The sequence below is a fragment of the Salmo salar genome, chromosome 04 (assembly GCF_965601325.2).
Source record: "Salmo salar chromosome 04, fSalSal1, whole genome shotgun sequence".
NCBI lineage: Eukaryota > Metazoa > Chordata > Actinopteri > Salmoniformes > Salmonidae > Salmo > Salmo salar.
This window is the reverse complement of record NC_138294.1, coordinates 46,646,951-46,658,216: the sequence shown is the minus strand read 5'-3', so window position 1 is coordinate 46,658,216 and position 11,266 is coordinate 46,646,951.

The following is an 11,266-nucleotide window of genomic DNA, read 5'->3' as shown; positions in this document are numbered from 1 at the left end:
GGAGGCAGTCAGAAGGTGATTCACACAATACAATGAATAAGGGGGAGGAAGATAAAAGTAGCTTGAATAAAAGGGGTCTCTTCTTCAGAGGTGAACACATGGAAAATAACGAGACACCCAGGTGTCCACAACATGTTAAATTAGTCTAGAGTTAATCTACTAGTAAAATGTATTTTGAAGCATGGCTGTACAAAATAAAAGCTGCCTTTTGAGACAATATTATTTTAGGCTTTCTAGGCCTGTGTCTGATTGGTCTTTAGTGCCCTCTAGGGGCTCGACCCAATAAACAAAGTTACAGTGTTGAACAAGGTTTCCCAGTAAATCCCTGTCTCAGACATATATATATAAAAATATTTTTAATAATTTAGGCAGGGGAGTCCCATTTTTCAAGGGAGCCCTGCATGACAAGACCAAGCAATTACACAATAAAAGTTACAATCAAGGCAGGAGCATATGAAACACACAATGAAAAAAAAACTAAAAACACAATCATTACATGTTTTACATTTTAGTCATTTAGCAGACGCTCTTATCCAGAGCGACTTACAGTAGTGAATGCATACATTTCATACATTTATTTTTATTTTATTTTTTTTGTACTGCAAAGAGGTCCTCTACCAACTCTCTGAACTGCCTGAAAGGCACCAAACGTGGGGTATTCTGTAGATTGTTACATAAGTGAGGTGCGAAGAAACTAAAAGCTGTTTTACCTAAATCTGTAGTGACAGAAGGAATTTCAAAGTTCGCCAGCCCTGTGACCTGGTATGCTATCTCGTACATCTAAAGGTTAGTAATGGCAATAGGTAATGCGGGAGTTTTTGCAAAACAGAATGCAATTTTTTTAACCTATGCGACGTGAAAGAGGGCCAGCCTACTTTCTGATAGAGAATGCAGTGATGAGTGCAAAACCTGTCACCTGTGGAAAAAATTTAGTGTGCTGTGGTAAATGGCATCTAACAGCTTTAATGAAGTGGCAGCTGCCTTCATGGAGATCAGTTTGTTCCCAGCATTGGGGAAGATCCCGCCTCCCCTATCCCGCGTGTGCGACTTGTCTATTTCTGTAGGCACAAGCACTATTCATGACACACTGTTCACACCCCTCTTGTTGGTGGAGAACGTTTTGCAAGTTTAAAGCTTATTTCTTGCAATTCTACACATTTTGTCATGGGGTGAAAATAATATTTTGCCGTTTTAAAGCAAATTTTCTTGCAATTCTATACATTTTGCTATGTCTAATGTGTGTTCATGTAATATTTGAGTGACAAAAAAATTACAACAATATCTATGGGGTGAAAAACCTAAATAAAAAAATATTAGCTGACATGGGCTAGTTGATCTGGACATTTCTGACAAGTTATAAATAGCTCTCTAAGGTACGCAATGGCTGACATGACAAGAGGAACTGATGATGTACTACACAATTTCGAAAATGAACCTTGTGCATTCTACTATTCCAACTTTCAAGAGAAAGTTTAAAGCCGGACTGAGTTCCTCTAAAAATATATATTTTTTATTATTATATTATATTTTTTTGAGGGGGGAACCCGCAATTTACCTCAAGTCTCTGAGATGAGGTAAACTTCCTGCTGTCTCCCATCTACCATTCCTGAACGGTCTTGTCCCACACCAACTGTCCATGTGGCTCCTTGGCCCACTCAGGAAGAAGTGCCTAAGAGCTCCTTAGGGCTCTTGGTGGACTAGGGGCCTGCCATGTCAGTGCAGACCCAGCCAGGGCAGCGGGCATTCCATCAGCTGCCCAGGTCTTAGCCTGAATCCTGGACAGCACAGTCACTCCAATCTATAAAGAGGTCAACAAAACTATATGATACATATATCTAAATGGCTAAATCTGCTATTTCCCCTTTCCCACTGATAGTTGTGTGGACAGACAGTAGCCTACCTTTGTTGTGCCACAGGCTGTATTTGGCCAACCCTGGGCCTGATGGTTCCCCCTGATGAGAGGCAATAACGAATACCCCTATCAGCAAGTGTAACCGATGTGAAATGGCTAGTTAGTTAGCGGTGGTGCGCGCTAATAGCATTTCAATCAGTGACGTCACTCGCTCTGAGACTTGAAGTAGTGTTTCCCCTTGCGTTGCAAGGGCCGCGGCTTTTGTGGCGCGATGGGTAACGATGCTTTGTGGGTGTCAGTTGTTGATGTGTGCAAGGGTCCCTGGTTCGAGCCCAGGTTGGGGCGAAGAGAGGGACGGAACCTACACTGTTACATTGGTGCCGTGACCCGGATCATTGGTTGCTGCGGAAAAGGAGGTGGTCAAAGGGGGGGTGAGTGTAACCGATGTGAAATGGCTAGTTAGTTAGCGGTGGTGTGAGCTAATAGCATTTCAATCAGTGACGTCACTCGCTCTGAGACTTGAAGTAGGGTTTCCCCTTGCGTTGCAAGGACCGTGGCTTTTGTGGCGTGATGGGTAACGATGCTTCGTGGGTGTCAGTTGTTAATGTGTGCAAGGGTCCCTGGTTCGAGCCCAGGTTGGGGCGAAGAGAGGGACGGAACCTACACTGTTACACAAGCATAGAGGGGGAAGGTAGGGGCTCAATGTCAATTAGCATCACCTTTACCAGTGTTGGGGCCATTACTCAAAAAAGTAATATATTACCTACTACTCATTTCTTCTTTCAACAGTAACAAATTACTTTACTTATTACTCCCTGGGAAAAGTAATTAGTTACACTACTCTTTATATTATCTGAGTTACACTCTTTATATTACTTTTTGCGTTCTCATTCAATGTAACCAATGTCAACGTTATGTTACTTAGGCTTGCACACAACTGGATAATGGCAGCATTTCCTCTACTACATACCCAGCTACTAGCATGTTCAGCTCTCCATGGGTTACAACCTGTCCTCCTGAATGATTAAAATCAAGCCTTGGTTGTTTGGAGGAAGTATGCCTACAGTCATCTTCAGCAGCAGTGGTCAGGCCTCGTGGTTCTTTCGCTACGAGTTTTGTCATGGCGTGATGCTTTTGCAGATGCTTCAAGAGGTTAGAAGTTGTGTTTCTTGCAGTGGAGAGGTGTTTCTCTCCTGGGTACAGTTTACACTTTTTACAGTTATATTCTTGTCATTTTGTCCTTCTACCAAATCAAAGTACTGGGAGTACTTCCACACTGAGAAACTATTTCAAATTGTCTCTCATTGATTCAGACAGGTGGGTGTCCACCCCAAAGTGCCGCATGTAATTTGTATTTTATTTTATTTATTTCACCTTTATTTAACCAGGTAGGCCAGTTGAGAACAAGTTCTCATTTACAACTGCGACCTGGCCAAGATAAAGCAAGGCAGTGCGACAAAAACAACAACACAGAGTTACACATAAACAAACGTACAGTCAATAACACAATAGAAAAATCTATGTACAGTGTGTGCAAATGTAGAAGAGTAGGGAGGTAAGGCAATAAATAGGCCATGGAGGCGAAATAATTACAATTTAGCATTAACACTGGAGTGATAGATGTGCAGATGATGATGTGCAAGTAGAGATACTTGGGTGCAAAAGAGCAAGAGGATAAATAATATTGTCATGCCCTGACCCGAGAGAGACGGTTTATTTCTCTATTTTGTTAGGGGTGGGCATTCTATGTTTTGTATTTCTTTGTGTTGGGCCGAGTATGGTTCCTAATCAGAGGCAGCTGTCTATCGTTGTCTCTGATTAGGAATCATACTTAGGCAGCCTTTTCCCACCTGTGTTTTGTGGGTAGTTGTTTTCTGTTTTACCTGACAGAACTGTGCGCTTTCGTTTCTATTGTTTATTATTTCGTTTTTAGTGTTCTGAGTAAAAATAAATATCAAGATGAACACTTACCACGCTGCACCTTGGTCCCCTCATTGCGACGGTCGTAACAGAACTACCCACCACCAAAGGACCAAGCAGAGTGGGCAGGATGACTGGACCTGGGAGGAAATCCTGGATGGGGCAGGACCCTGGACAAGGCCTGGGGAGTATCGCCGTCCGCAAGAGGAGATGGAGGCAGCGAAAGCAGAACGGAGATACTGGGAGGAACAGGCAAGGCAACAACGGAAGCCTGAGAGGCAGCGGCAAAAAAAATGTTGGGGGGGGGCACACGGGGAGATTGGCGAAGTCGGGGTTGAAACCTGAGCCAACTCCCCGTGCTTACCGTGGGGAGTGAGTGACCGAGCAAGCACCGTGCTATGTGGTGATGCGCACTGTGTCGCCAGTGCGCACTCACAGCCCGGTGCGCTCGGTGCAAGCTCCTCACCGTTGCCGTGCTAGAGTTGGCCGTCAGCCAGGAAGAAGTGTGCCGGCTCAGTGTTCCTGGTCTCCAGTGCGTCTCTTCGGCCCAGGTTATCCTGCGCCAGCTCTACGCACGGTACCCCCCGTTCACCTGCACAAACCAGTTCGTCCTGTGCCAGCGCTCCGCCCTTGCCGGGCTAAATTAAACATCCAGCCAGGACGGGTTGTGCCAGCCCTAAGCTCCAGACCTCCAGTGCGCCTCCACGACCCAGTATACCCTGTGCCTGCTCTGCGGACCATAGATCATCACTGGAGGCTTCCTACGTGGACCTGGAACCGGTCTCACCGGACTGAGGAGACGCACAGTCTCCTGTGCGTCTCCCCAGTCCGGTGAGACCGGTTCCAGGTCCACGTAGGAAGCCTCCAGTGATGATCTATGGTCCGAAGCCTCCAGTGATGATCCATGGCCCAGAGCCTGTAGTGATTATCCATGGCACGAAGCCTCCGGTGATAATCCATGGTCCGGAGCCTGTAGGGATGATCGATGGCACGAATCCTCCAGTGATAATCCATGGCCCGGAGCCTGTAGGGATAATCCATGGCAAGAAGCCTGTAGGGATGATCCATGGCCCGGAGCCTGTAGAGATGATCCATGGCACGAAGCCTCCAGTGATGATCCATGGCACGAAGCCTCCAGTGATAATCCATGGCCCGGAGCCTCCAGTGATGATCCATGGCACGAAGCCTCCAGTGATAATCCATGGCGCGGAACCTGTAGTGATAATCCATGGTTCGGAGCCTGTAGGGATGATCGATGGCACGAATCCTCCAGTGATAATCCATGGCCCGGAGCCTGTAGGGATAATCCATGGCAAGAAGCCTGTAGGGATGATCCATGGCCCGGAGCCTGTAGAGATGATCCATGGCACGAAGCCTCCAGTGATGATCCATGGCACGAAGCCTCCAGTGATAATCCATGGCCCAGAGCCTCCAGTGATGATCCATGGCACGAAGCCTCCAGTGATAAGCCTCCAGTCCGGAGCCTCCAGCGACGCTCCCCAGTCCGGAGCCTCCAGTGACACTCCCGAGTCCGGAGCCTCTAAAGTATAAAAATAGCAGATCCGTACCACATTGGGTGAGGCGGGTTGCAGGAGAGTATATTCAGTCCGTAGATGGAAAGTGAGGTTAAAATATATACAAAATATATAAGAAGAAAACGATATATACACGGGACAGGACGGGACAAGACAAAACACACGTCCGACTGCTACGCCATCTTGGGTCTGCCATCTTGGGTCATGATAACACTCACCTGTCTTTATCAATGAGACGATTTTAAATAGACAAGATGGCGGCTTACACATTGTTGAATTCCTTTATGGAGCGAAATAATGACCAAGCATTTTCTACTTCTGAACAAAAATTTCAACGCAACATGTAAAATGTTGGTCCCATGTTTCATGAGCTGAAATAAAAGATCCCAGAAAATGTCCATATGCACAAAAAGCTTATTTCTCTCACATTGTGTGCAAAACTTTGTTTACATCCCTGTTAGTGAGCATTTCTCCTTTGCCAAGATAATCCATCCACCTGACAGGCGTGGCATATCAAGAAGCTGATTAAACAGCATGATCATTACACAGGTGTACCTTGTGCTGAGTAGTCTAAAGGCCAGTCTAAAATGTGCAGTTTTGTCACACAACACAATGCCCCGGAGCGTGCAATTATCATGCCGACAGCAGGAATCCCCACCAGAGCTGTTGCCAGAGAACTGAATGTCATTTCTCCACCATAAGCAGCCTCCAATGGCATTTTAGAGAATTTGACAATACATCCAACAGGCCTCACAACCGCAGACCACGTGTAACTACTCCAGCCCAGGGCCTCCACATCCGGCTTCTTCACCTGCGGGATCATCTGAGACCAGCCACCCGGACAGCTTATGAAACTATGGGTTTGCACAACCGAAGAATTTCTGTCAAACATCTCTGTGAAGCTCATCTGCTTGCTCGTTGTCCTTACCAGGGTCTTGACCTGACTGCAGTTCGGCGTCATAACCGATTTCAGTGGGCAAATGCTCACCATCGATGGCCACTGGCACTCTGGAGAAGTGTGCTCTTCACGGATGAATCCTGGTTTTAACTGTACCGGCCAGATGGCAGACAGCATGTGAGGTGTCGTGTGGGCAAGCGGTTTGCTGATATTAATGTTGTGAACAGAGTAGCCCATGTGGCGGTGGGATTATGGTATGGACAGGCATAAACTACGGTCAATGAACACAATTGCTTTTTATGGATGACAATTTGAATGCACAGAGGTACCGTGACGAGATCCTGAGGCCAATTGTCATGCTGTTCATCCGCCGCCATCACCTCATGTTTCAGCATGATAATGCACGGCCCTATGTCGCAAGGATCTGTACACAATTCCTGGAAGTTGAATGTCCAAGTTCTTCCATGGCCTGCATACTCACCAGCCATGTCAACCATTGAGCATGTTTGGAATGCTCTGGATCGACATGTACAACAGCATGTTCTAGTTCCTGACAATATCCAGAAACTTTGCACAGCCATTGAAGAGGAGTGGGACAAAATTCCTTCGGCCACAAGCAACAGCTTGATCAACTCTATGCGAAGGAGATGTCGCGCTGCATGAAGCAAATGGTGGTCACACCAGATACTGACTGGTTTTCAGATCCACGCCCCTACCTTTTTTTTTTAAGGTATCTGTGACCAACAGATGCATATCTGTATTCCCAGTCATGTGAAATCCATAGATTAGGGCCTAATGAATTTATTTCAGTTGACTGAATTCCTTTTTGAAGTTGTTGCATATTGCGTTTATATTTTTGTTCAGTGCAAATTCAAACGAACCCCCTGCAGCTAGACATGGACTTTCACAAGACGTGTTGTTTTCCAAGTCGGGAATTGAGAAAGTATTGCCAAGTGATTGTTGGTCGAAAATGATCTGTGCTATGCTTTACAATACCTACTGTGTAACAGCTGTATGGAAGCATTCACATACAGTGAGGGAAAAAAGTATTTGATCCCCTGCTGATTTTGTACGTTTGCCCACTGACAAAGAAATGACCAGTCTATCATTTTAATGGTAGGTTTATTTGAACAGTGAGAGACAGAATAACATAAAAAAAATCCAGAAAAACACATGTCAGAAATTGTATAAATTGATTTGCATTTTAATGAGGGAAATAAGTATTTGACCCCCTCTCAATCAGAAAGATTTCTGGCTCCCAGGTGTCTTTTATACAGGTAACGAGCTGAGATTAGGAGCACACTCTTAAAGGGAGTGCTCCTAATCTCAGTTTGTTACCTGTGTAAAAGACACCTGTCCACAGAAGCAATCAATCAATCAGATTCCAAACTCTCCACCATGGCCAAGACCAAAGAGCTCTCCAAGGATGTCAGGGACAAGATTGTAGACCTACACAAGGCTGGAATGGGCTACAAGACCATTGCCAAGCAGCTTGGTGAGAAGGTGACAACAGTTGGTGCGATTATTCGCAAATGGAAGAAACACAAAATAACTGTCAATCTCCCTCGGCCTGGGGCTCCATGCAAGATCTCACCTCGTGGAGTTGCAATGATCATGAGAACGGTGAGGAATCAGCCCAGAACTACACGGGAGGATCTTGTCAATGATCTCAAGTCAGCTGGGACCATAGTCACCAAGAAAACAATTGGTAACACACTACGCCGTGAAGGACTGAAATCCTGCAGCGCCCGCAAGGTCCCCCTGCTCAAGAAAGCACAGATACATGCCCGTCTGAAGTTTGCCAATGAACATCTGAATGATTCAGAGGACAACTGGGTGAAAGTGTTGTGGTCAGATGAGACCAAAATGGAGCTCTTTGGCATCAACTCAACTCGCCGTGTTTGGAGGAGGAGGAATGCTGCCAATGACCCCAAGAACACCATCCCCACCGTCAAACACGGAGGTGGAAACATTATGATGTGGGGGTGTTTTTCTGCTAAGGGGACAGGACAACTTCACCGCATCAAAGGAACGATGGACGGGGCCATGTACCGTCAAATCTTGGGTGAGAACCTCCTTCCCACAGCCAGGGCATTGAAAATGGGTCGTGGATGGATATTCCAGCATGACAATGACCCAAAACACACGACCAAGGCAACAAAGGAGTGGCTCAAGAAGAAGCACATTAAGGTCCTGGAGTGGCCTAGCCAGTCTCCAGACCTTAATCCCATAGAAAATATGTGGAGGGAGCTGAAGGTTCGAGTTGCCAAACGTCAGCCTCGAAACCTTAATGACTTGGAGAAGATCTGCAAAGATTCCATAGGCGTCGAAAGGGACAGACCAAGGCGCAGCGGGTATAGAGCTCATCTTTTTTCACTTAAACAAAAATACTAACAAACGACAAAATGACAGTTCCCTAAGGTACAAGACTATAACGGAAAACAACCACCCACAAACCCAAAGGAAAAAAACAGGCTGCCTAAGTATGGCTTCCAATCAGAGACAACGAGAAACACCTACCTCTGATTGGAAAACATACTCAGCCAAACATGGAAAAAGAAACACCCAAAAAAACCAAAACACACAAAACAAACACCCCCTTCCACGCCCTGACCATACTACAATTACAAATGACCCCTTTACTGGTCAGGACGTGACAAAAGAGGAGTGGGACAAAATCCCTCCTGAGATGTGTGCAAACCTGGTGGCCAACTACAAGAAACGTCTGACCTCTGTGATTGCCAACAAGGGTTTTGCCACCAAGTACTAAGTCATGTTTTGCAGAGGGGTCAAATACTTATTTCCCTCATTAAAATGCAAATCATTTTATAACATTTTTGACATGCGTTTTTCTGGATTTTTTTGTTGTTATTCTGTCTCTCACTGTTCAAATAAACCTACCATTAAAATTATAGACTGATCATTTCTTTGTCAGTGGGCAAATGTACAAAATCAGCAAGGGATCAAATACTTTTTTCCCTCACTGTACAGTATCACCTCTGTTTCAATGTGTAGCTAAGTCTGAGGCTACACAGACGTTGTGTAATCTCCAACCTGACCACACTCATTTTATATAAAATCGAATTATACATGGTGGGTATCTGATCAAACTTTGTAATAAGACTTTAAAAACATATTTTCAGTTTTCCCACTCCCAGACAGTCCTAGCAAAATTCTTGCTTGAGAAATTGCCCTTTGGTAAGAAGCATTTTTTATATTTTTTAAACAATCATAATATTATTATACATTTAATTGTAACCCAGAAATTATTTGATATTGAGATAAAAATGGCTGCATTGGACCTTTAAGTGATTAAAACTCATAATTCTGTTACCAAAAAAAATTATTATTGCATTTGAATAGATGTGGTAGAGACCAAAACCATTGAAATGCCACTCATGTGTCACCCTGTGGGGGAAAGATTCAGCATCTCCTCATTGCCGGCCATCAAAATTAGTCTACATTTAGGCTATTTCATACTATTTTGGGGTGAACATCTGAGTATAATGCTTGTATGGATGTCAACCCCAACACATGTTCATGTCATCGTCATCAATCAGCGCCATTACGCTTAAAAATGTCTTCAGGTACCACCATCGATTTCTAGCTATGCTACCAGTTTATACGAACAGGGGTTAACATTTAGCAATAACCTTTCTAAATATTATGCAGCAAAAAAAAAAAAGAATATATCCAAATCGGATTTTAGTAACCACATTGTGGGCCTGTTTGAAGGATTTGACAAATACACACTGTAAAATCAGATTTTGACGGCGTCCTTGTTATTTTCTGTCTGCGTTTCATTGATCTCTTTGCCGCATGTATTGGGCTACAATAGGAAGTCACTTGCTACTGCCCTCCCTTCCACTGGTTAGCTCGTAACTTTTCAGCTCATTAAAATAATAGCCAATGTGTAGAATAATACCCAAATATGCATATTTCTACTTTTGTGGTCCTATACATCACCGTGAAAATGATAATATATCTATAACTATGCATTTCTGTATAATACAGATCATGGACCCATAATGTAATTCCGTTACCGTAATTCTGTTACCGGGTGTAAATCCCCTCACTTACTGTAGTTCAATAACCAAAATATTGAACTACAGGTCAGTGAGGTTAGGTCCTGTCAGTCCTACACATTTGTCTTGGGTGTGTGTGAGGCAATATAGCAAAAACAGACTGTTTTTTAATTAAGGGAACAGGGAACATGCCCGAATGATTCCAGGTCCTGTACCTACCTGTCAATCCCACACCTTAGCCCTTGGGTGGTTACCGGTCAGTCCCACACCTTAGCCTGTGTGGTGTGTGTGTGTCTGGTGCATGGTCAAGAATGTGACATGCACGGTGCATCTCAGGCCTCTCAAAACTTGACTAGGGATTTGCCCATTAGCTTTGTAAAATCGAAGTCGTTTAGGACATATACAGTTGAAGTTGGAAGTTTACATAGACATCGCCTTCCTCTGCATCGTCGGCTACAACTGTCTAAAGGTGACGTTCATGCAATAGTAGATACTGCTACTACTACATACATGCATACCACTACTACTACTACCACTATATATACATACAGCTGAAGTCAGAAGTTTACATACACCTTAGCCAAATACATTTAAACTCAGTTTTTCACAATTCCTGACATTTAATCCTAGTAAAAATTCCCTGTCTTGGGTCAGTTAGGATCACCACGTTATTATAAGAATGTGAAATGTCAGAATAATAGTAGAGAGAGTGATTTATTGCAGCTTTTATTTCTTTCATCACATTCCCAATGGGTCAGAAGTTTACATACACTCAATTAGTATTTGGTAGCATTGCCTTTAAATTGTTTAACTTAGGTCAAAAGTTTTGGGTAGCCTTCCACAAGCTTCCCACAATAAGTTGGGTGAATTTTGGCCCATTCCTCCTGACAGAGCTGGTGTAACTGAGTCAGGTTTGTAGGCCTCCTTGCTCGCACACGCTTTTTCAGTTCTGACCACAAATTTTCTCCCACGACCGGGAGACCCATGTCGGCGGCGCATTGTCTAATTCTCTCTATGGTAATAATAATTTATTTGG